Source organism: Rhinolophus ferrumequinum, chromosome 12 (genome assembly GCF_004115265.2).
Source record: "Rhinolophus ferrumequinum isolate MPI-CBG mRhiFer1 chromosome 12, mRhiFer1_v1.p, whole genome shotgun sequence".
Taxonomy (NCBI): Eukaryota; Metazoa; Chordata; class Mammalia; order Chiroptera; family Rhinolophidae; genus Rhinolophus; species Rhinolophus ferrumequinum.
In genome coordinates, this window is record NC_046295.1 from 65,650,123 (window position 1) to 65,675,890 (window position 25,768).

At 42.2% G+C, this 25,768-nt stretch overlaps 1 protein-coding gene across 19 annotated transcripts in view; it reads left to right on the forward strand.

Moving 5' to 3' along the window:
* The window catches only part of ZNF618 (zinc finger protein 618), a 167,117-nt gene that overhangs the window by 17,832 nt on the left and 123,517 nt on the right, over positions 1 to 25,768 (forward strand). The window contains exon 1 of one of the 19 annotated variants that reach the window (XM_033123378.1): positions 22,738 to 22,771. The exons of the other annotated variants lie outside the window; for them this stretch is intronic. The gene's annotated coding sequence lies outside the window, so the exon portion shown is untranslated. Of the gene's footprint in view, positions 1 to 22,737; positions 22,772 to 25,768 lie in introns of those variants that run through there. 19 annotated transcript variants of the gene reach the window in all.

Below are 25,768 nucleotides of genomic sequence, written 5' to 3' on the forward strand. Positions count from 1 at the left end.
GACTGGCCTCAGGGCCATTATCCGTCGATACGGAAACTGAGGTTCATTGAGGTTAGGTAGGTAACATAGCTAGCTAATTGGTGCTTTCGTTTACCACATCTGGGAAGTGGCAGAGCGAAGGTTGGAGCCTGGGTCTGCCCAAACTCAAAGCCTATGGACTTCCTTTAACAACATGCTATGTCTCATGGACGCATAGGTATCTTTCCTTAGGGACCATACATACCTCTGCCTGCATCGTGCCTACCACAGAGTAGTGCTAGTATGTGCTTGTTGAATTGAAAGGGAAGCGACAGTCATGGCTTATTTGAAACAGGTATTATTAAATGGATTATTCCCCAGCTGCGGTTAGATGTATGGTAACATTTGTTTTAGTAAGTTAATTTTTAAATAATTAAAGTAACCTAATGATAATACAGAGAAATCAGAAAATTCGGAAATAAAAAGATTGTGCTAAATACATTCTAGCCCCCTTACAGTCACTATTAAAATTTTGGTGCATTGTATTCTAGTTATTCTGTAAACACATTTTTATTATTTGACTCATACTGTATTAGAGTTCTGCCTCCCGCCTTCCCCCCCATATTTTCCTTGTCTTCCTAAGTATTATTTTTCAAAACTGTGTAATATTCACAGATGAGAGTGAACATAGTTTATTTAACATTTAGGTTGGTTCTAATCTTTCTTTTATAAAATTGCCCTGTAAAGAAAGAACATCTTCATATATAAAATATTCTGGTATTTTACAGCCATCCCCTTCGGATATATTCCCAAAGAGAGATTACCTGGTACATATAAGTTTAACACATTTCCATATGTCTTGCTTGTTTGGGGTTATTTATTGGTACTCAGCTTTGGCAGCTTCTGTTGTTTTGGAAAAGAAATACAGTAAATTATTTAAAAAAATGTTTCATTGACTTTATTATCATGAAAGGAGTTCATGTTCAGTGAGAAAACCTAGACTATATATGCAAAAAAGAAAAGACTCCATAATTCCACACCTCTCCAAGATGATATCTGTTCATTTCATGTTCTTCTTTGCATTAGTTACTTATACAAATATTAATTTTTCAGTAATATTTTAAATCTCATTATTAGCAAGAATTCTCTGATAACTTGTTTGTCTGCATTTATGTTGATAACCCATTTTTGGATGATAATCCTTCCTCTTTTGAGATTCTGAACACCTTCTGAATTTCTCCATCCCCTGACCATCCATTAAATTATTTGGCCCAACTATGGGTGTGACTCTTGATAGGTGCCAAGGTGCTGAATCTATATGAATTATGTTTACGGGCATCTATCATGTGCTGTAGAAAGTGTTCAGTGCTCTAAAACTGGTTGCCAGGGGTGTTTGGTGAAGGGAAAGATGAATCCTGGTGAAGGGAACCCAGGGCAATTTCTTGGAGGAAGAGGCATTTGAGGTTGGCTTTGAAGGACAGGATAGAATTTGAGGGTGTAAAGATGGGTCTGTGGCAGGAAAGGGACGGAGAAGAGCATTCTGGGCCAATGAAATAGCATGAGTCATCAAAGAAGGATGAACTTATCTTTAGTGAATTTTTAGTGTTGAGTATATTTTATTGTAAATCTAATTCTTTGAAAGCTGATGAATCACAAAATTCTGCCCAAAATGTGATTATCCTTTATGGGGACCCACCAGAATATTCAGTTAATGTCTTTTGCATATATATTCTAAGTTTTCATAATTGAACATGAACCTGTTTATAATATAAAGTGAGTCAACAAAACAGTTTGTCATTTTTTGAGGAGTTTAGTATTTCCTTTCCAATGAATGCCTATGAAGGAAATAGCCACAAGTGTGTCTGTCTGTCTGTCTCTCTCTCTTCTTCCCCGTCTCTCCCTTTCTCCCCCTTTCCCCCTCTCCCCCGCCCCCCTCCGTGTGTTTAGTATGGAAATGTGTTAAACTAAGGTCTACTTTTCACCTAAGAATCCCTCTTTGGGCATATATCCAAAGGAGTGGATTTAAAAATATAAAAATAGCGTATATATGAAGTTGTTCATTACAGTGTAATTTTACACAAGTCTAATGTGAGGTCTGGCAGGAGTGTGCAGTGCGGGACTAAGTGCTGTGGCACACGGTGGTGCTCTGGCCCCAGGAAAAACCGTTACTACGTTCCTGCTTAGATAAGCATACAGCAGAATGGCTAAGGATGGGCACTTCATAGCCAGTCTACCAGATGCAATGCCCAGATCCGCCCCTTTCAGATCACGTGACTGGGCATATTTCTTAACCTCCTTTGGCGCCATCTTCCTCATCTATAAAATGGGTAGATTGAGAATTAGATGGGTAAATATTAAAAGCATTAGAACAGTTTTTGACACATGGTAAATCCTACATAAGGACTAGCTGGCTAATTCCATATGAATTTTTTTTTCTTGCACAGAAGATGGAACCTTTGTGTAGGCCCACTAAGTCCATTGGGGTATAAGACAGAGAGAGTGGAAGGACTGTAGGACTGGATGGATGAAAGAGACCTAGTACTGAGGGCTCTGTCTCTTATCAGGCCTCAGCTGAGTTTGGGGTGTTATTTTTCCCACTTGGAAACATTGTTGTCTAGAATATGAGGTAATGAGCTTTTCAGCTCTGCCTTGCAAAATTGTCATGATGATAAAAACACATTCACCCATAAAATGAAGGGATTGGACTTTAGAGATGTCCGAGGGGTTTCATTATGAATTTCAGCAGTATTGGTTTCGTGGATAGGTCATAGTGGGAAAGAGATGCAGAAATAAATTAGTGATGTCTGCCACTCGGAAGGCAGTGTGGTGGTGGTCTAGATCACATTTGCTACTCCTGGGCTGGATGGCTTCATGGGCCCCACTTAATCCATGGCTGGACGGTTCTAAGGCTTAAAAAAGGATTAATGAATTCACTGTAGTACTGTGACCAAGAGATGGGTAGATTTGAGGTCATACTTTCCAAATGTACATAATAATTTAAGTTATTACAACTTAAAGTTGTAATAACTACGTAAGAGAGGGTGGAACTGGCATAGGCATGGACAGGCAGATAAATGAAATAGGTTACAGTACAGACACAGACCCAACAGACTCAGCTGCATACTGACTAGTTTTTCACCAAATTGGAACTCCCTAGAAGATCCAATAAAGAGTTGGTAGTTCTAGTCCCACCCTGTTTTGGTAGCATTGCTTTTAAAATACTTTAATATTTGGTAAACATCTCTCCCAATTATTCTCTTTTCAAAATTTTCATTAGTCTCATATTCCACTAGATGAACTTTAGAATAATTTTTTTCCAAGGTAAAAATTTCTTTGTGACTGTATTAAATTTATGCATTGAATTGAGTAGGAAGGACATTTCTCACAATCTTAGTTTTTCTGGCCAGTAACGTAGTCTGTCTCTTTACTCATTCATGCTCCTTTATATGACCCACAGTAAAGTTTTGTAGTTTTCTCAATAAGTTTTGGACATTTATTTTGAAGGGTATGTCTAGGTCCTTTATATTTTTGACTGCAATTGTAAATGGGATCGTTTCCCTCATTATATATTTTGCCTAATTAATGCAAGTACATAGAAAAGCTACTGGTTTTTATATGGCTGCTTTGTTAGTAGATAACTTACAATATTATCTTCTTAGTTCCAATAGTTTTTTGTGGTTTCTAGGTAGGTGAGAATATCATATGCAAACAGTACTTATTTCCCTTCTGCAATATTGTCCTTTTTTACTTGCATTATGTGTTGACTGGACCTTCCAGAGCAATTTGTATAATGGCAGGGATAAGAGGTATTCATTGTCTTATTTCTTTTTTTAGTTGGAAGGATTATAGTGTTTTGTAATCAAATATGAAGTTTTATTTTGGTTTCCGATATGTATTCTTTATTACTAAGCATCCTTCAGAGTTGCTAAGTTCTCTCTCTCTTTTTTTTAATTAAGGTGGAGGTGAATGGTATGATTTAGGAGTGATTTTCACTTTTTTGTATTTAAGTTTTTTTTTTTTTTACAGTGGGGTGTGAATCATCCCATCCCCCACTATAAAGCTACTTAGTAATGAGAGGGGGAAAAAAGAATGATGAATTTTTAACAAATGCCTTTTCATTATGTATCCAGATGGCCATATGGTTTTCCTACTTTGATCTGCTGATGTGATGAATTATATTAATAGATTTCCCAATATTAAACCATCCTAGAAAGAACCCATTTTGTTTATGGTGTTTCATTATTTTAATACACCCTAGGTCTATTTTGCAGTGTTTTGTGTCTTTATTCATTAGTGAGATTGTCCTGCAGTTTTATTTTTAGTGTGCTGTTTGTATCATTTTTATGGGGGTTATGCTAGTACAGTGGGTTATAAATTGGAAAGGCTTCCATCATTTTCAGTGATCTGGAACAACAAGGATAAATACATTTCAAATTATGTACCTTTTGGTAGCTACTGAGATTGCTGTGTTGAGAAGGATTCTGAGGCCCTGTCATGTGTAAACAATTTAGTGTTTTGTAAGAGGGTAGGAAATGAGCGTTTAAGCGTGCATGCCAGATGTTTATATGTAGTTCTTGCCAGGAATTATTTATATTGCATGGGAATTATCTATCTTTTGAAAGTTGAAAAGGACTTACTTTCAAAACTGTCTATCTTAGGCTGTTGGAAATAATTATTTTCCACTGTAATCCTTTCTTCAATAAGTTTTTGTTTTTTTTGTCTTGCTGAAATAGTTTTGGTCATTTGTATTTTCTTAGAAATTTTTCCATTTCATCAAGAATTTGAACTGTACTTTCATAAAACAATTTTTTTTAATTGTCCTCTGTTTGGCTATATTTCCTAATCTGATTTCCTTGTAGTGTATTTTTTTTCTTTATCTTTTGGTTGAATACTAATATCCAAGCCTATTTATTGTTTTTGCATTCCACCTTTTAAAAATTTAAAGTAACTTGTTAATTCTAACTGCTTAAAACATTTCCAAATTATTATATTTATGTTAAATAAACCCACCTTTCTGCTTTCTTTAGATTTTATTTTTTGAATTGAGTTCTTAGGTCTTTATTTTTTTGTTCATTAATAATAAAAGTGCTTCATCAATGAATTTTCCTCAGAATACATTTTTGGTCACATCCCATAAGCCTTGTTGTGAAGTGTTGTTACTATTTTCTCCCCTAAATATTGTATAATTTTAGTTTTGCTGTTCCCTTTGTATAAAAGTACCATTTACATTTTTGTCTGATTCCCTTTTTTGCATTAGTTTTTATTTTTATTTACTTTTAGTTTATTGTGAGAGAATGTTGCCAGTGATGATATAGGTTTGCTTTTGGTAATTTATAGAAAATTTTGGACTCCTTTTTAAATATTAGTTTGTGTAAATATTTCATTTGCTTGCAAAAAAAGTAATTTCCACTTTTAGGGTTTATTGTTTGCTATATACATATATTTTTCAATTTCACATATCATCAGCATTATTTAATTACATTTTCAGATTCCTCGTAGAGCCCTAATCGTATGGTTTTTTTCCATTTATTATTGTAAGAATTTGAGAACCTGTTAATGTCCTTCAATACTATGTTTCCTTTGATTTTACTTTTTGCTCTTTATATTTTACTTTATGTATTTTATTGCTACTTTATTTAACAGAACTGTACCAGTCTGCTACATTTTATTATTTATTATAGATTTATTACCTTTAATCTGTAAAAATAGGCCCTCGACCTTTTTTTATGCTTTCCACTTTTTCTATTTTTTAATGCATTTCCTGTTTTCACCTTTACTTCTAATGATTTTCATAAAGCACTTTCTGCTTTCTGTTGTTGGAATTTACCTGTTATAATTTTACATTATTTATTTTACGTCTAACCTTTCTGTATGCCCTTTAAAAAATAGTGATATTTCTTTCAGATAGCATGTAGTTTTTTAAACTTAAAAACTCGGTCTTAGTGTCTGTGTCTTTTAGTATGTCTATTTATATTTATTATAATACCTAATGTGTATTTTTTTTCTCATTTAATTATTCCTAGTACTTAAGTAACTGGGAAGATAGTTTTGATTCCTTCTCACGTGAATGGCAACTTAGATGACTAGAGCATTTTTGAGTTACATATTTTGTCTTTCAGTACTCTATAGCTATTCTGTAGTCATGTTCATATCGCAGAAGATAATTCAGAGGCCATATTTTTCTTTTGTGGTTGATTTCCCCATCCCCCCACCTCCAGCCTTCCGGAATGCTTTTTCACCCTTGAAATTCGAAGATTATTCCAGGCAATGTCTATGTTTTAGTTTACTAGGTACATGGTATATGCTTTCAGTCTACAGATTTCACTCTTAATAGTAGGAAAATTTTTGTTCCATATGTTCCACGGGTCTCATCTGTTTTTGTAGTGGCATACATACATACACACACACACACACACAACACACACACACAACACACACACACAACACACACACACACAACACATAGACACAACACACACACACACATACACATACACACACACTGGGTGTGGGTGCCAAAAAAATGTATACAAGTGAACACTTGGTCAACGTTGCTCAAGCAATAGTTTGCCATAATCAGAAGTATCTGGACGCTGATGGTAACCACTTTGAGCACCTCTTGTAATTGCAGAAGTCAAACGTAACTTGTATTCATCTTTTGTTATTGGCATATATTAAGTATCACAATTTTAATACAGTTTTATTTTCTTCAAATGTGTATACATTTTTTGGCATCATGTATATGTATATACACACACCCATCTTTGTCTATTATTTGTTTTCCATAATTATCTCTTCTTTTGATTATGTTAGTCTATTTATTTCTTCTGAGTTTTGTAAGTGCTTCTCAGGTTTATCCTTTGCCTCACTCAGTTTCCTGCACTGACAGTTCTGCTATTTACTGTTTCTGATGCTGGTTTTAATTCTGCATTGGCATTATTTGATTCCTTGCAGTCTTTTTCAATTCCTTGAGCTTCCTTTTCATTTTACTCTGTTCTGACATTGTCTCTAATTTTTTTGAGAGTGCAAAGGAGAGTGTGTTTCAATTTATTTCAGCTTTCTAGAGTAAAACTATGTTTTTCACATTCCTTCGCTGAATTTTGAGTGGCAGGCATGCTTATCTTTTTTTTGTTACATAATTTTAGTTCATTTGCCCTCCCCCTGCTTGCTGCATTTATTCTTAAAAAGAAGAGATAATTATTCATCCTAAATAAGGAAAGCTATGTTTTGGTATGGTATACACTCTAAAGTGATATCAGTAGCTGCTTCTTCAGATCTTGAGTTGAAAGGGGAGGGCCAGAAGTTGTAAGTTTATGTGACAGATGAATGATGCCGGGAATCAGGGGGCCCAGGCTGGGGCTGTAGGTTATCTCAGTCTCAGAGAAGGAAGTCTGGGTTCTTTCACCTGGTTTAGAGAAGCTATACTTAAGCGCTCAGGGGTCTGTGCCCAGATTTTTTCCTGATGGGATCAGAGTTGAGTTGGAAAGCCCTAGCTGGAAAAAGCTTAGCTGCCACTAGGATTTCTCTGTAGAAATTCCTGCATTTGGGGATCCTTGTAGGTCCTGTCACACCTCCCCACCTCACCGCCCTGCCATGTTTGTTTTTCATCTTACTGATTCTGTGTCAGAATCTCAAGGAGGTGGCAGTTAGTTGATCCATTATGATGTCCTTTGATTTGTACCCAACTCTCTAACATCTAGCAGAAATTCCTCAGTGGTTGGCTTGTGCGTGAAATACTCTTCTAGATTTCAGGGCCTCGTTTTTATTTTTTTTAAAGTTTTTAATTGTAAAATGTATGTAACATAAAATTGATCATCTTCATCATTTTTATGTGTACAGTTCTGGAATCTTACGTATATTCACATTACTGTTACCAACCTCCAGAATTTTTTCATCTTGCAAAACTGGAACTCTACCCATTGAACACGAACTCCCCACTGCGCCCTCCCTACAGCCTTTGGCAACCACCATTCTACTTTCCGTCCACAAAAAGTAGTTACTTTATATAAATGGAATCATATAGGATTTGTCTTTTGGGACTGGCTTATTTCACTTAGCATAGTGTCCTCAGAGTTCATCCATGTTGTAACAGGTGTCAGAATTTTCCTCCTGCTTAAGGCCGAATAGTATTTCATTGTATGTATAGACCACATCTTGTTTATCCATTCATCTGTCGATGGGTTGCTTCCACGTTTTGGCTATCATGAATATGCTTTTATGAGTATAGGTGTATAAATATCTCTTCGAGATTCTGCTTTCAGTTCTTTTGGGTATATTCCCAGTGATGGAATTGCTGCATCATATAGTAATTCTGTGTTTACGTTTTGGAAAAACCACCATACCGTTTTCCTCCTATTTAATAAATTATTATGGAAAATTCCAAAAGTATGCAGAGTAAACAAAGTTGTATTATGACCCACCGTGTCCCATTGTCCAGCTTCAGCAGTCATCGACATGTTGCCATTTTTTTATCATCTATATCTCCACCTACTTCCCCACTTGATGATAACGATGACGGTGGTTATTATTATAGCTGTTTCAGGCAAAACTTACATATGTAAAATGGATAATCATAGCTGAAGGTTTTGATGAATAGGTATACCCATGTCAGTCTTGCCCCTACTGCAATATAGAACATTTCCATCTCCCAGAATGTCTCCTTGGTCCTTTGTCAGTTACCACCTCCTCCCCCAGAGGCAGCTGCTATTCTGATTATCTTCATGTTAGACAAGTTTACCTGGTCTAGAACTTTCCATAAATAGTGCCTCCTATTTGCACGTTGCTATGGTCAGTCTCTAGGGGTGGGGAAGAGAGGAGGAGATGTTAGTGGTCCCGTGCCATCCGTCTCACAGGACAATCCTCTTTCATCCTTTTGCAGGTCTGGGTTCAATGTCAGGTTAGGTTACCACTGCCTTTGGCTTTTGTTTTTATTCTGTCCTGCTAGTGCTATAAAGGTGCCCAATGAAAAAAACCCAACATTTAAAACTCGTATTTAACACCCCCTTTTTGTTACAAAAACAATTATTCACATATTAAAATTTGAAATATTGAGAACTAGGGGAAAATAAATCCATCATTGTGATATCACTGCAGAATCACGATTAGCATTGCTCTATGTTAACTGTCTTTTTTCTGTATACCTTTTTCCTTTGTAATATAACTGTCATAGCACATACAACTTTATATCCCATTTTTTTCACTTACCATTGATACGTCAATACTTTTCGACTTAGCTCCATGAATATCACGGTGGTCATTTTTTTATTGGCTCTGTAGTATCAGTAGTAGGGGTTGTAACTTGTACACTTACACTGTACCTTTGACTATTTTAAGTCTTACGAACTCATTGGATTCTCACGACATACAAGTGAGATATGTACGGTTACTCCCATTTTACAGATGAAGAAATTGAGGCTAAATGAAATGCCACACATTTAGTGAGCAGGAAAGCCAGGAACCAAACCCAGGTATTCCATTTCCTATACGCAACACTTATGCACAGTGGTTAACTTCATCATTCCTTTGAGTGGGCTGTGCAGGAATCTTTTCCCCCATTTTACAGATGTGTAAACTGAGGCACAGAGAGGAAAGTGACTTATGGGAGGTGAGGCAGCAGGGAAGGGGCAGAGCTGAAGCTAGAACCAGGCTCCTGTCTCCTAGCATCATTTTCTCCCCTGTGTCTGGAGATCCTGTGTTCTGCCTGGGGGGTCCTGCCCTGTCTCCAGTTCTTCCTCAGGGTAGAATCACCCCTGTGTTTTCAAGCTTCTGGTTTTCCTTTCCTTCCATTCTGTCATCCTTCCAACAGCCCTCAAGTCTCCTCACCTCTCTTGCGCTCAGTTTCTTTATCTTTAAAATGGGCACCTCCATTCTCCCACTCCTATCTGGGCTGCTGTCACTTCAGCCCCTCTCTCTCGGACTGGGCCAGCACAGCGTTTTCGCAGACACTTGCAAGGAACTGTACTTAATGGCTAAGCTAGCATCTGCTTCCCCATCTGGTCCCAACTTTTTCCTTAATTACCCACTGAATTGGCTCTAACAAAACGCTGACAACTTGAATGAGACATTAGCTGATACATCAGCGTCCGTGCCAGAGCCTCATGGGCTTTTCCAGGACGTGACGAACCCAGGCCAGCAAAGCCCTGTGTACCCTGGCTAGAGTCCCCATCCCAGCTGAGTGGCAGGCCCAGCCAAGGTACTGAGTTCTCATGGAGTCTTGTAGCTCATAAGTGCCACCTTCTTGTGGCCGAATCCTGGGCTTTCTTGTTTATGGGCCTGGGTCACAAACCTGGAAGCAAGTTTTGCCCTCTGTCCTGTCCCTCCCTTGTTTCCTAACCCATCATGTTTTTTGTTTCAAGTTACTGTTCTTTAGATTTTTTTTTGTTTTGTTTCTTCTCCACATTTCTAATTGGTCTTGAAGTAGTGGGGGACTCAGTGTGCTGTGGAGGGAGGAAATTGGGCTTGGTTTTCTTGGCCTCGAGGTACCTCCTCCATGCCTTTTGGGGCCTGTTTTTGCATCCATGTGAAGGGGTCTGATGAGATGTAATGCAGCCTCTAATTCTAATTTCTGTGATTCTGAGAAGATTTTCTCATTGTAAGGAGGGTAGGTAGAGTCAGAGGCTGCCTAGTGGGGGTGAAGAACACAGCCTCTGGACCTAGCCAGTGATTCAAGTCTGACCTCTGCTACTTCCTCCCTGTGCAACCTCGGGCAGATCGCCCAACCTTTCTATATGTCTCAGTTTCCTTTTTATAATCTGGAGATCAGGGAATCCCGTGAGAGAGTTAATTATGAAGGTTAAATGAGTTAACACACGTAAAGCACCCGGCACATAATCACTCACATGTTACCTGTTCCCCCTTTTTAAGCTCATGTGTAGCAGGTTAAGTTAATTATACTCAATTTAGGGTGCGTGATCATTTTGGGCGGATTACAATCCTTTCTTGCTTCATGTAGTCATTTCTTGTTATTCCCCTTTTCCTTCTGCCTCTGCTCCTCCCCGTCTCCAAGCCATGTATTTACCATGCATCTTTTTGCGTCTCTGTGCTCTTGCGAATGTGTGCTGCTGTTTTGTGTGCATGTTTAAAAAAGTTTCCTTCAATGCTGCAGTGTCTAGATCTCATTGTGTTTCTCACTTTTGTCCTGAAGTGCAGGGTTTTGAGATCCATCACATTACTTCTAGCTTCTGAGCACAGCCACCCCATTTTACCCAGCCGTCTCTTAGTGATGGACAACCAGGTTGCCTTAACTTCTCTCCACCCTAAACACAGCTGCAGTGAGCATCCTTGTGATGCGTTCACGTCGACTTCTGTGAGACCTTCACTAAGACGTGTGCCCAAGGATGGAATTCAGGGTAAAATGAAATAGACTATTTGAAGGAATGGGTGTTGTCCTGCCCTGAGTTGAGTAAGTCATAAATAGTAATTGGCCCAATAAGAACTTGTCTGTCCATTGGGCTTGTCTCGATTCCCAGCCAAGGACCTGTTTTGTTTTTTAAGTTTTTAACTGGAAATCACAAGAATACATGTTCGTTGCAAACGACAATTCAGATGACAGAGAATTAAGTAGAATGAAGAATACAAATGGGAAGGGCCCGTTCACATTGCTTCCCGTCCTCCTAAGCCCCATTTCCAGTAGGTAAGCACTAGTGACAGTGGCATATTCATACTATGTCTTTTCTTACACATTTATAGGCACAAACGTGACTCTTTCCTATTGTTTTACAGCTTAGCTTTTCTCACTTAGTAGAATGTCTTAAGGTCAGTCCACGTGAGCCCCAATAGATCTGCTTCAGTTTTTATCCATGCTCAGTATTCATTTTAAGGATCTATTACAATAGTTTATATAATTAACTAATCCCCTTTTGATGGGTATTTTGGGTGTTGTCAGTTTTTTGGCTATTATAATCTGAGAACCAGCGCATCTTGTGGGTTTGGTCTGCTGGTGATAAATTCCTTTAGCTTTTATACTTCTTTATTTTTGAAAGATATTTTTGCTCGCTATCTAACTCCAGGTTGACCGTTTATTTTTCTTTCAATACTTTAAATGTGTTGCTCCACTGTCTTCTGTTTTAATTGGGTCTGATGAGAAATCGGGTGTAATTCTTTTCTTTGTTCCTCTGTATGTTATGTCTTTTTAAAATGTTTGACTACTTTTTACATGCTCTCTCTAGTTCTGGTTTTAAGCAATTTGATTGTGATGAGCCTGAGAATAGTTTTCTTTGTGTTTCTTCTGCTTGGGAGTCATTGAGTTTTAGGTTTATAGTTTGTATCAAATTGGAAAGTTGGGCCATTATTTCTTCAAATATCTTCTCTCCTTACTCCCACCCCTCCTTTTTTCAGGGATTCCAATTGCATGTGTATTAGACCATTTGAAGTTGTTCCACAGCATGTCCATGCCCTGCTTATCTTTGTCCATCTTTTTTCTCTCTGTGTTCCATTAATAGTTTCCATTGCTGTGTCTTCTAGTTCATCAAGAAAAGTCTTCTTTAGTATCTAATCTGTTCTCCATCCCAGGCATTGTATTTTTCACCTCTATAACTTTTATTTGGGTCTTTTTTATGTCTCCTGTGTCTTTCTCTAACCTTATTGAATTTATAAAGTGTGTTCATGATAGCTCTTTTATGTCCTTAAAGTCTATCATCTATGTCATTTCTGGGTCTCTTCCTATTAATTGGTTTTTCTGCTTTCATGCCTAGTAATTTTTGATTGACAAACATTGTGAATTTTACATTGTTCATTGCTGGATGTTTTAATATTCGTTTAAATATTTTTGTGCTTTGTTCTGGTTACTGCGGTTGTATTAGTTTTCTGTTGCTGCTATAACAAATTACCACAAATTCAGTGGCTGTAAACCACACAAACTTATTATCTTACAGTTCTGGAAATCAGAAGTCCAAGATGGGTTTCACTTGGCTAACATCAAGGTGTTGGCAGGGTTGTGTTCCTTCTGGAAGCTCTAGGGGAGAATCTGTTTCCTTTCCCAGCTTCTAGAGGATACCCACATCCCTTGGCGTCTAGCTCCATTTCTCTGTCTTCAAAGCCAGCAAGGTTGGGCAGAGTTCTCCTCATGCTGCCACCTCTGTCTCTCTCTTGTGCCTCTCTCTTCTACTTAGAAGGACCTTGGCCTTGAGCCCATCCAGATAATCCAGGTTAATCTCCCCCTCTTCAAGGTCATCTGATTAGCAAGCTTAGTGCTATTTGCATGTATCCTAACATATTCACAAGTTCTGGGGATTAGAATAAAGACATCTTTGGGGGGCCATTATGCTGCCTGCCACAGCAGTTACATTGTGTAGGACCAGAGCAGTCCTCAGAATAGAGCAGTGTTTGGCAAACTGTAGCCCATGAGGTAAATCTGGTCTGCCACCTATTTTTGTGCTATAAATACAATTTTAATGGAACACAGCTATACTCATTTGTTCACATATTGTCTATGGCTGTTTTCATTCCACGATGACCCACAAAGCTAAAAAACATTGACTTTTCTGGCGCTTTACAGAAAAGGTGTTCCAACCCCCTTTCTAGCACTGATTTTTCCCCACTGTTGAGGCCAGACCTTTCTGAGTACCCAATCTGATGGCCTGTATATTATGAGAGTTCTCCACTTGGCTGTTGGGAATGTGAACTAGTCTTAGCTGAGTGTGAGCTCTGAGAGTTGTTCTGCCAGGTTCCTTCTGGTGGTTCTTATTCCAGCCTCAGTTTTCTTACGTGCCTGTAATGATCAGTGCGAAAGCAGCTATAAAATTAGAGCTCACCCTTTGGGCACCTCTCTCTCCTCTGTTTCTGCATCCTGCATATTCTGGCTTCCTTTTCCTCCCCAGTTCTTAACTCCGACTCCTCAGCTCAGGGAGACCCTTGAACCCTGCTTGGGTTTCCTCTCCCTGTATCACAGCCTGGAAATCCTCCAAGCAGCCAGCTGGGACAATTGTAGGACCTACCTTGTTTACCTTTCCTCGCAGGGATTACTGTTCTGTGTGGCCTGTTGCCCGGTGTCTAGAAATCACTGTTTCATATATTTTGTCCAGTTTCTTAGTTGTTTAAAATGGGTGGTAAATCTGGTCCTAATCACTCCCTCATGACTAGGAGCCACCAACATTTCTTCTATCAATGTTATTTTGCATTTGTGAGGGTACTCGGGAAGATGGCTTCCTGGAAGAGGCTCTCCATTTTAATGACATTCCCAAATTGGCCCTGGTAAAAGCTGTGCCACTTTGTACTTCTGAGAGTCTCATTCTAATAGGGGTGTGGGGACAGATGATGACGTGAGACTGTGTTGAGCTCTGTAATGTGCTGGGAACGTGCTAAGGGTTGTGGTTCTTAAGAAAGGGCTCTGGCTGCTCCTCCTTGGTCTTGGGTCTCTGATGGCCATTTCGCTCTGCCCAGCTATGCGCAGGCTCGGCATTGTGGGACTGTTATGTTTATCTCTAGTAAATGGGGGTGCCTGTGTGGGGGGGTTTCCTATAGCCTGCTACTTTCTTTCCTGACATGTATTAAGCCCTCCAAATGCTAAAGAACGTCCCAGGTGCTTCATGTCGTCCTTGTGATTAACTTAATTCTCTACCACAACCTTGGGAGCTTGGGATGAAATGGAAACTGAAAGAGGTGGCGTTTCTTGCCCAGGGTCAAAGCAAAGATTCTTTATGCCTTTAAACCAAATCTGCCAGTTTATACAAGTGACCATCCATTTTAGTCAAGACCCCTTAGGTTGCAAGTGACAGAAACTCGTTTCAAACTTGCTTACGTCAAAAGGGACGTTTACTGGCATATACCTACTGAAAAGTTCGGGCTAGACCCAGATCGTAGTTAGACAACGTTGTCAGAAATGCGTTGCTATCCGTGTCTCAGCTCTTGTTTCCTTGCGTTGACTTATTCTTCAGGCAGGCCTTCCCTAAGCGGTGGCAGAGACAATCACCAGGCTTATTTCTCACCCCAGTGCTGTAGTCCCAGTGGAAAGAGAGCACCTGTTTCCCAGTGGTTTCAACCAAAGTCCTAAGGAAGGCTCCCCATTGGCCCAGCTTGGGTCACAGACTCATCCTTGAGCCTGTCACAGTGCTAGGAGGGTGTGTTACTCTGATTGGACAGGCATCGGTCTTTTGATTCTCCTAGAGTTGGGGTCTAGGGATAGCCCTTTGAAACCACTTAGATCGCGTCACCCTAAAAGGATGACATAGTCTTTATTGGAAGACGAGATGCTGAGTAGGCAGAAACAGAAGTGTCCACTGTCCCCCTTTGGCCTCTGAAAGCAAGCTGAGCCACTCTAGCCCTTGGAGCTTTGTTGTTCATGGTTGTCACAGGTCTATGTGGTGCCTGAGCAGCTGAGCACCTTGTCTCATCTGGTCTTGGTGTGACAATGGCATTCTGCCCTCACAGGTTCTGGCCATCAGCTCTTCTCTCTCACCATCTCAGGCAGTTGAAGCTTTCTGGCTTCCATTCCATCTTGCCAGAGCTGACTCTGGCCTAGAATTGTACCACGTGGACATCGAGCAGACTGGGGTAGATGTCAGGCCTCCACTTCTCAGTTCTTCAGCCTCAGAGTCGGGGTGAGTCGCTCCGAGGAGGTTAAAGCTGGAAAAACGAAGGAAGTGTGTGTGTGTGTGTGTGTGTGTGTGTGTGTGTGTAGGGTGTTGCATGTTGAGAGAGAAGCCCACCACACTGCCCATTTCACTTCTGAGGCTACTAAACAAGAGGCCCTGTGGGGCTGAACCTTACCTCCTAATTGGGACCAGGAAACAATGGCCCAGCAAGCTGGGGACTCCCCTAAACCCCCTTTCATCATTAGTGGATGACTTTTCTGAGGGCGGTTTTCTGGGTTTCCTGCACTAGAGCAGCCAGCAGATGCCAACCCCATCCACAAACCTGCTGTTTCTGAATGTTGGGGAAGGGGGAGGTCGAGAATGTGAGCTTTTAAGACTTCCCCAAGCGACGTTTGTTTTCACACACGGCAGGTGCAGAGCCTCACTCAGGTAGGTGACTGTCTTTTGAGTGGGATGTTTTTCCTTGCCCAAGTCTTTGTTTTTGTTTTTTTAAGGATTTTCCTTTTTCTTCATGGGACTGTTTAATTTATCCAGTTTTGAGGGTTTCCCTCCTTTAGATTTGAACTGCTCCTTTCAGAATAAGGAGGGGGCTCACTGTGTGAGCTTGGGAGTGAGTCTGAAGTGTCGGCTCCCTTTCTGAAGAGGTCAGCAGTACTGTCCATCCAGCACTTTCCGTGTCTCAAGAGACACATTGGCAATAACATGAAAAGAAAAGACAACGCACAGTGTGTCTGCATTTCTTACTAAGACGTGCTGACCCCTAAAGCCAGTGACACATCAGCATTGGTCATGACAACTGGGAGGCATAGATGTGTCAAAGGAAAGGAGTCTCTGGCTTGGAAAAGCTCAGTGACTCATATGACACCACATTTCAGTTGTTTGTAAGTTGAGACCCTAAATCTTTGTAGAGAAAACCATTATTTTTACTCCCTACGAGATTTAAAAAATTGTTTTAGCCAGAGAACCCTCTCATAAATGAAGTCTTACATAAGAGCTCAGTATATTTCATAAAAGTGGTTTTTAAAATGGGGGAGGGAGGTCCCCATTATGAGTGACTTTTGTGGGCCTGAGGCACTTTGGTTTTCGGGGGCTCCTTCCGCCATAAAAATATAAAAAATTATATTTTATGACTGCATGGGTATAAAGATGAGTATAGGAACATTATGTGTTACACATTTTCTCTGACCTACAAATTGAGTTTCTTTACTCTGATTTTAAAAGAAAGTAAAGCATTTTTGTGGGCCCCAGACACTGGGACGGCTTTGTCCGATGGGGAGGTTGACTTTGAAGAGACAGGTTTCCACCTGCCGGCCACCCCCTGGGCTGCAGGAACCCGGATTGAAGACTATTGCACAGACACTGCTTATCAGGCTGCTTCACTGGGGAAGAATCATCAGATATCACAACAAGGGTGGAATATCCAAGTCATTCTCCTCCTCCTGCAAAGCCCAGGTCTTGTTCTTCTATCTCTTACGCATCATTCCTGCCATGTGATCATCTGTCCAGTTTCTGCTTGAACCCCTTTAGGGACAAGGACTTCATTACTGTGTTTGACTTCTTTCTGGTCCCACTTTGCAGGACTTCATGGTACTCAGCGACCTCCTGGGTCCGTCACCCCTAAATCTGTGAATCCTGTAGTGCCCAAGCCACTTTTGAGTCAGGAGTCTGGGGTTGGAGGCGCAGCTCTGTCCGTCTGCTGCTGTGTGACCCTAGCAAGAACCTCTCCCTTTCTGAGCTTGAGGTGCCCTATTTGGAAAAGGAGCGGGTTGGACATGATGGTCTTCTCACCTATTGCTGTTGTGGGATGCTAAGGGGAGACCAAGGCTTGTTATGAGCAGGTGGTGCCTGAAGCCCGGGTTATTCTGGGATACAGAGAGCTTGTTGGCTCTTACTTGGAAGTCAGGGGCCAGAGGCTCTGTGTCCCTTTCCTGGGTCCGGGTGGGGCACTGTTAACGGGCCTTGGCAACAGGTGCTGAGAAAATTCCAGGAGGAGGAAGGGTAGTGGTCAGGTGGCTCAGGATGATTGCTCCGCTCCTTGTCCTTCACTTTTCCTGAAATTTAGGAAAATTTTGCTATTTCAGAGCCCAGTGGGCAACCATCCAGTGCCCTCTTGGTGCCATATGTTTGCCCACACAGGTGGGGGAGAGTGGAATCAGGATGTTGGTGTGCTTTGCTCCCTGGGGCTCGCTGGCCTCAAAGACTGGGCTGGCTTAGGGATGACCCGTACTACCGTGTTTCCCTGAAAATAAGACCTAGCCAGACCATCAGCTCTAATGCGTCTTTTGGAGCAAAAATTAATATAAGACCTGGTATTATATTATATTATATTATATTATATTATATTATATTATATTATATTATATTGTGTTATATTATACCCAGTCTTATATTATAGAAGACCCATCTTATATTAAAATAAGACCGGGTCTTATATTACTTTTTGCTCCAAAAGATGCATTAGAGCTGATGGTCCGGCTGGGTCTTATTTTCGGGGAAACACCGTTAGCTCAGCAGAATGGGAATGATCCTTTTCTTTCCCCTCCTGTCCAGCCCCTCCCAGCCCCTGGTGCATGGAACAAGGATGCTCCCATCACGTACCCTGCCCCTGGTACTCTTTGCCCAGCTTGTCTTTGTGACCCCTCTCCTCCCCCATGCCGCCCCTGTCCCTATTGTACTAGATGGCTCTTCAAGAAATATCTATGATTTCCCACCTCCACACTTGGCTCATGCTGTCCCTCCGGGACAGTCGGTGCGATGACTTCCCAACCCACCGAAAGAGTGGGGTGTGGGGTGAGTCCCCATCCTGGCCTCTAATTCAGCTTCTAATCTGTGCCTGGTGTTTGCTCACCTGGTTCCTCTTTGTAGTTATTGATTTCTGTAAGTCCACTTACCATGCACCAGCTGGGGTGGACTTGCCGCCCAGCGTCAGCTTCAGGGGCTTAGAAGTTCCTGGAAACAGTGAGTGTGTCTCTGCCAGCCAGGTGTGTCCAGGAGAAAGCAGGAGTGTGTGAGGTGCTCTACAGGACATCTTCACGGCACTGAATGAATTTTCCTTTCTCTTGGATCTGGCTCTTCAGGGTGGTTTTGTCTCTCTCACGGTTGGTTTTAAAGAAGTCATCCACTGATACCGTGTTTCCCTGAAAATAAGACCTAACTGGAAAATAAGCCCTAGCATGATTTTTCAGAATGACATCCCCTGAACATAAGCCCTAACGCGTCTTTTGGAGCAAACTTTAATATAAGACCCCGTCTTGTTTTCGGGAAAACACTGTATGCCAAGGGAAGAGTCAGTTTCACAGAATGGAAACTACTTCCCTCCATCCATCCCTCCCTCCTTCCCTCCGTCCCCTCATACCTACTATGAGCAGGGCCAGTCCTGCCCCAGCCATGAAGGAGCTCCTGGTCTAGCGTGAGAGAAGCCCACATGTTCAGTGAATTCCAAGTTAGTGCTGAACTCTCTCCTTCCTAAGCAGTGTCTTCTCACAAAATCTTTTTGTTTAAAACAAAGTTTGTTTTACTTCATTATAAAAAGTAGCACATACTCTTTATAGAAAAAGTTGGAAAACACAGAAAAGTCTAAGGAAGAAAGTCACCTATAGATCCCTACCAGATGCTTACACCTTTGACATTTTGCTTGTTTTCCTTCTAATTATTATTTTTTAACCAATAGGCGCAATAGATACAATTTCTCTCTTAAAAAGAAAAGCTCAACATTATATGACACGCGGTTCCCAATTTCATTGTAAACCCTGCGGGTTTGGTTGTATGGTGTTCCATGAAGTGGCTGTACCCTCGTTTACCCAACAATGCCCTGTTTGGGGGGGATGTTTTGCTACTTCCGGTTTTTCCCTATTATAAATAATTCTGTAAAGAATACCTTGTAAGTGAATTGGTTTTCATGTTTTGCATTGCTTTCCAGGCTTTTCATCTAGAAGGACTCTTAGTGACCACCCAAACCACTTCTTCTCTAACTTCAGTCCGTGTACACATCACCTGGGGGCGGGGGGAGCTTGTGAAAATACAGCTCTCTGGGCTGCACCCGAGTGGTTCTGGTTCAGTGGGTGAGGGCAGAGCCGGAGAGTGCGTCCTCCCTGGCTCCCAGGTGGGCTGGTGCGGCTGGTGTGCGGAGCACTCGTTGAGAATCATCATTCAGGCCTTTCCTTTGTGGTGAGGGAAGGTGAGGCTAAGGAGATGAGAGAGTGGGGGCCGGGGTGGCCATCGCCCAGGCCAGGTCAGGCCAATGGGTGGCTCCCATTCTAGAGCCTGTCACCTGGGGAATCTACAGAAGGCAGCGTTCATCCACACAAGGGGATCTCCTCCACTGAAGAATTATTAGGATGGGATTTCAGTCACTCGGGGCAGGCAGATACCGGGTACAGACATGTGCTTGGCACCGGGATGCAGGTGGGGCCACGGTAAGAGCTAGTTTAGGAAGGAAACTGGCGGAGACTGTGGTGCATTGTCTTAACTGAGAGTGAGTGACAGCCTTTCTAGGACACAAGGGGTTAAACAGGCGGCTGGCACAGCCTCCCCGGAGCCAAAGGGGAAACTCAGGAGTAAGTCGTGACTGCTAATTAATTCAATTAAACTACTTTATAAGCTCCGCTGGTGTCAGTAAATTGTTAAAGTCTATTAAAAAATCAGTGGAACGTGATGAGGGTTTGGGGACGCCACATCACTTTCCTAGATTTCTTCCCTTATCTTCCTTCCCTGTAATGGGGTACACCAAAGGAGGGGGTGTCAGAGGCCCAATCTGGTGCCCCTGCTGACCTGCTGTGCGTGCTGAGGCAGATTGCACCTCCCTTTGGCCTCAGTTTCCCCTTCTGTACAGTTAAGTAATGGACTGGCCCTTGAACACGCACCTCGTCAGCACCAGCATTACTAGGATTTTCCAGTCCCTTATGTTCAGAAGCAGCTGTTACTACAGGTGCGCTGCCGGGTCTTCGCCTTTCCTTCACATCCAATGTATCTGGTCAGTTTCCAGGGGTGGATGTAAGGACAGGTGACCCGTAGGGGAGGTGCAGGTTCCGGAGAGGGGAGTGTGCAGGGTGGACAGTACCTAACACCTGAGCTGAGGTAAGGGGCAGCATGCAGATTCTCATTCAGCACCTCCTGCAAGCTGGAAATAGTATCCTGCACTTTGGGGGTGATGGTATTTAGGCTTCCAGGGCACGAGCAACCTATTCATGAGTAAGTGGTGGAGTTTGAGATTTGCTTTTAGGGCTGCGGTGCTTCAGAGCCCCTGTGGTGGCTGCTTTTTTCTGCGTTTAAAATAAAGCTGCATCTCCCAGCCAAACCCTACAATGTGCAACATTGTAGTCATTGGGAATAAAACAGCAGAAATGTTCTTTTTCTCTAGCCAGTATCCCGATATGAGGAACCCGAAAGAGGGGGTGACATCCCCATCCTTGGAGGTATGTAAGCAGGAGTTGGCTGACTGCTCAGATAGGCCTCTTAGAACAAGATCCTGCATTTCTGGGCCTGGCTGCTGCTTTCCGCTTTTGAAGCTGTTTGTGCTGAGAGCAGGGTGGGAGCTCAGCAGGAATGACTCCCTGGTGCTTGGACATTGGGGTGACTGACTGTCTTCTGTCAGATCACATCTTGTTCAGCCAAACCAGTAGGCCAGGCAGTGCTTTTCTTAAGGGAGGGTAATTGTGGTCCTGGGTTTGAGGGTAGCTTAGTCAGTCAGCTGTGGGTCTTAAGCAAGCCTCTTTCTCTCCTAATTGTAGAAGTTTAAGCTTATTTCCCTCATCGCTGAAAGTTGGCTAAAGGCATTCTGCCCCGTGGGTGGTCCACAGGTAGAGAAAGAGAAGGGTGAGGATGAGTTTAGGGCCAGATAAACCTGTGAATGGAGCGTACTCTGGCTGAGATTCACAGCAGCCATTGGACCTTTACAGGCTCTGAACAATCCTGCAGTAAAGAAAGGAGATTAATTTTGTTTACTCCGCCTCCCCAAACCCAGCCACCCTTTTCCTCTCCAAGCACACCTTTTGTTTAATGACCTGCTGGCTGAGGTGAGTAGACTTAAACACTTAAATATTACCCTAGGAGAGAGCTACTTTTTAAGGTGGTGGCTTCTCTGGTTCTTTTTGTCTTGCTAACATCCATTCAGTAAACTGTATAAACCGGCCCTTAGGAGGGTGGTATCTAACTCCCCTAAATTAGGTTTTCTTAAACCAAAGTCCATGTTTGTTTTAGAATGCCAGAGGTCTGCTAAGTTCCCGGAGCGCTTCTTGTTTCCAGGAGCCCTCATTAGCCAGGCCCTCAAGACCTGGAATATATTCGACTCTGGGTTCCCTTTGCAAGCATGTATCTGTAGAATTTGCTATTGGTGGGGGTTGGAAGTTGCAGAAATATGTAATCCCAATAATTCGGAGCTGCCAGTTTAAGAATTTGTGAACTGCAACTGACCTTTTCAAAAGAAGGTTTGCCAAGGAAAATGCTAGTGTAAACAAGATCTTCAGGGGAAGAACTGTAAGGTGTGTAAGGAATCAGTCTATTTTTAAGCCTTCTGAAAGCTCTCGTCGGAATATAAACACTGTGCTGATTATAAAAACACCTTTTCTGTTCAGAACTTGGGTAAACAGGATGGGGGTGCTGGGTGGACGAGGGGAGGAGGGTTTGAACAGAGGTTAAACCAGAGATTAAACACTGGCCACAAGAGTTGATTTAGTTGCCCATCTTTAAAAATTCAGATTTGGCACTTATTTTACAACTTGGGCAGTTGGGCAGCGGTGGACTTGTGCTTCCATTGGCAACAGTCAGCAGGAATGGGCGAGATCGACTTCTTCTCTTCCTTACTCTGGACCCCAGCCTGGTTTAATTGTGGGAGTTACCTGCATGGTCCCCGACCTGTTGAAATTTACATCCCTGCCTTTCTAAGAACGATTTCCCCAATGTTGAAGAGCACAGTTAGCATATAATGGTTCATTTCCTCTCCATTAACCATAGAGAAATTTCTCTGCTTCGTTCAGCAAAACTTTCAAAGATAAACAGTTTCAACAACAACCCGCCATTGTTTATTGGGCACCTACTATGCATCAGGCTCTGTGCAAGAAGCTGCAATTGGTATTGAGAAAAACCTCCTCCCTGCCTCCCCAGAACTTGCTACCTGCCACAGTGGCCATCACCACGTGCGTTGGAGGATGCTTTTCAGCCACCAGCCATGTGTCACCCAGAGTTTCTGTCCTGCCTGTTGCGTGATGGATGGCGGCAGAAGATTCTGAAACGGTGGATATGGTCCTTGCTCTTGACCTGCCGTTGTCAGAGAGACAAGACAGAGGGTGAGGTGAACTCCTGAGATACCAGGCTGTCGGCTCCCTTTGAGCTTTGGGGCTGCTGAGGTGTGTTTGTAGTGAGGAGAAGGGAGGGCGTTCAGTGGCGGGAGGGCAGGGACACCTGCAGGAGGAGGTGTGTGACTTTGTGGTGTGGTTAATATTGAGCTAGGCAGAAGGGAAAGGCGAGGTCATCCCAGCCTCTAATGAAGAGGTGGAAAGATTATAATTAGCAAAGGCTTTACTCGTATGTGCAAGTAGTATTTCAAGATGCTTAAAAATATTTTCTGAGGGAGGACGAAAATAGCAGGTGGTCTACTTGAACAGAGAGTATTCCGGGAGTGGTGAGAGTATTTGGGGAATGGTGCGACATAAGGGGTGTGTGTGCTGGGGGAAAGGGGGGTGTTGAGGGGGAGGGAGAGAAAAAGGCAGATCGGTGGATAGCTGGACAGACAGATGCTAGGTGTCCTTGTGGAGGATCCTGGAGGAGAATTTTTGTAACCAAGGAAATGAATATGAACAGGCCTTAAGTCCCAGGAGGGCACCTGAGCACACGGTCTGTTCTGTCTTTTCATCACTGCCTCAGTTCCCAGCAAGGTCCTGACATGGTAGGTGCTTATTAAATATTTGTTGAGTGAATGAAGGGTACTTAGTTGGTATTTATCACATTTATCTTTATGGCAATCCTATGAGGAGATATTATCCCTTTTTACTGATGAAGATGGGCCCTTCTTGGGGGTGTGTGTGTGTGTGTGTGTGTGTGTGTGTGTGTATTGTGGCTTTGGGGAGAATAATGGGGACACCAGAAAGCATTTTTTTGTAATAGCACCATGAAATATTGATCAATTTGATTCCATTGTGTGACCCAGGGACAATTTTACTAGCAGAAAATATGACTGTATTATATGGCTGTGATAAAAAAAATCCCAGCCATGAGTCCAGGCCCAGAAAACCAAGCAAGCTGACCACGTGAGTAGCACTAGCCAATTCCACGTCTTTTCAGCTAGAGGTTGTTTGTTATTTGTTCCTTCATGGTATGAATGCGGAGCTCGGTTGCAGATAGGAAGTAAACAGATTCCAGCAGAAAATTTATAGAAGAGAAGCTTAACACCGAATTGTTAATTGCCATTCTCTTGCAGTCAGGAAACGTCCCCTGTTTAGTTGTAGATGCAAAGTGTGCCCGTCTAGTCCACGGAAAAGTATCACATGGGAAAGTTTTGAAGTCGGGGCATGATTTGAGGAGTGGCCATCATGATATTTCACCAGATATTTACTTAACGGTGGAGACTATGACGCGTGCAGGGTGCAGGTGTCCCGGGAGGATGACTGGGAGGGGAGGACTGCTGTTCTCTCGGCTCCTCCCACAATGAGAGCGACTTGCTCGGCTGACTAGGATTGTTGCATTGGAGATGTGTACCTTTCATACAGTACAGTCCTTTGGTTCAAGCTAACGCCTTTATCTAGTGCTCACCCAGAGAAGCATTGCTCTGTTCCAACTTTTTGTTTTGAAAGAATGTCAGACTCCTAAAAATCTGCAAAAATAATGCAAAGAGTTTCTATATATCCTTCACCCAGCTTCCTCAAATGTTAGCACCTTATATAACCATCGTATAATGCTCAGATTACACTGTGGAGTTAATATTAACGCAGGAAATTCATAGTAATGCAGTGATACGAACTAATCCACAGACCTGATTCAGATTTCACTCATGGCCTTTTTCTGGCCCAGGATCCAAAACAGCGTCCCACATTGCATTTAGTTGTCATGTCTCTTTAGTCATCACAAGTCTGGGACAGATCCTTGGTCTTTCTTTGAGTTCCTTGCCCTTCACCTCTGTAAAGAGTCCTGACTAGTTATTTTGTAGAATGCCACTCGGGCGTCTGTGGGCTAGTTTGCTGGATCACTGATTCAGGCGGTAGGACCTCAGAAGTAATGCTGTCCACTTCTTAGTGCCTCACGGCAGTGGGTATGGGGTGTTGACGTGACTTATCACTGGTGATGGGAACTTTGAACGCTTAGTTAAGGTGGTGTCTGTCAAGTTCTCTGTAAAGTTACTCTCTTACCCTTCATATTAATAAACATTTTGTGGGAGGTTCTTTGTGACTATGCAAATGTCTTTTTTCCTCATCAGGGTTTTTGTCCACTAATTTTAGCATCCGTTGATGATTCTCGCCTGTGACCGTTATTGCCATGGTGTTTGCCAAATAGTGATTTCCTACTTCCATCATTCCTTCTACATTCATTAATTTGAATTCTATAAAAAGAGCGGTTCGTTCTCTCCCACTTATTTATTTGTTTGATTTTTATTTATTTAAATCGGTGTAGATTCCTGGATCTACATATAAATTTATATCAGTTTAGATTTCTTTTATGGATTATAACCCATGACTGTCATTATTTTGCTGCTCCACTTATTCCAGATTTGGCCAGTGGCTGCCTCTTTGTGCATGTTCTCCTTAGACAAGTCCCCAGCGTTCCTTGAGTGCTTCTTTATACTCTCCAAGATATCTTACACTGTCCCTGTCCCAGCTCAGGAATCGACCTTCACTCCACAAAGGTGGTAAAGGGTTTTTGTCTGTCTTCCACATTTTGTTGTTTCCCTAGCACTCACAGTATCTGGCACATAGTAGGGCCACAGCAATTAATTTCTGGATGAATGAGTGAGCAAATGAGTCCTAGAAAGGGAGATTGAGTAGGCCAGTTACAGAGGCTGCAGTACATATTTTTACTAGCCGCCTTCTGGTGAGCCTGAATTTGTGATTTAGAAGGAGAGGGTCTTTTTCCTGTTTTCTCCCCTTGTGTGTCTCTTAGGGGCTTGACAGTACAGTTTTGTCCCTTTCAGTCTGTTGTTAGTGCTGTACAGTCTGAAAAGCAGCCCAGGGCATCCCCGATCTTGTAGAGGAGAAAGCCAAGAGTGTGGAGAGCAGCCAAGGGGAGTAGGCTGGCTCGAGACTTAACTGTGGCTGGCAGAGCCTGGACCCGCTCACTGCTGATGACTGTTGAAC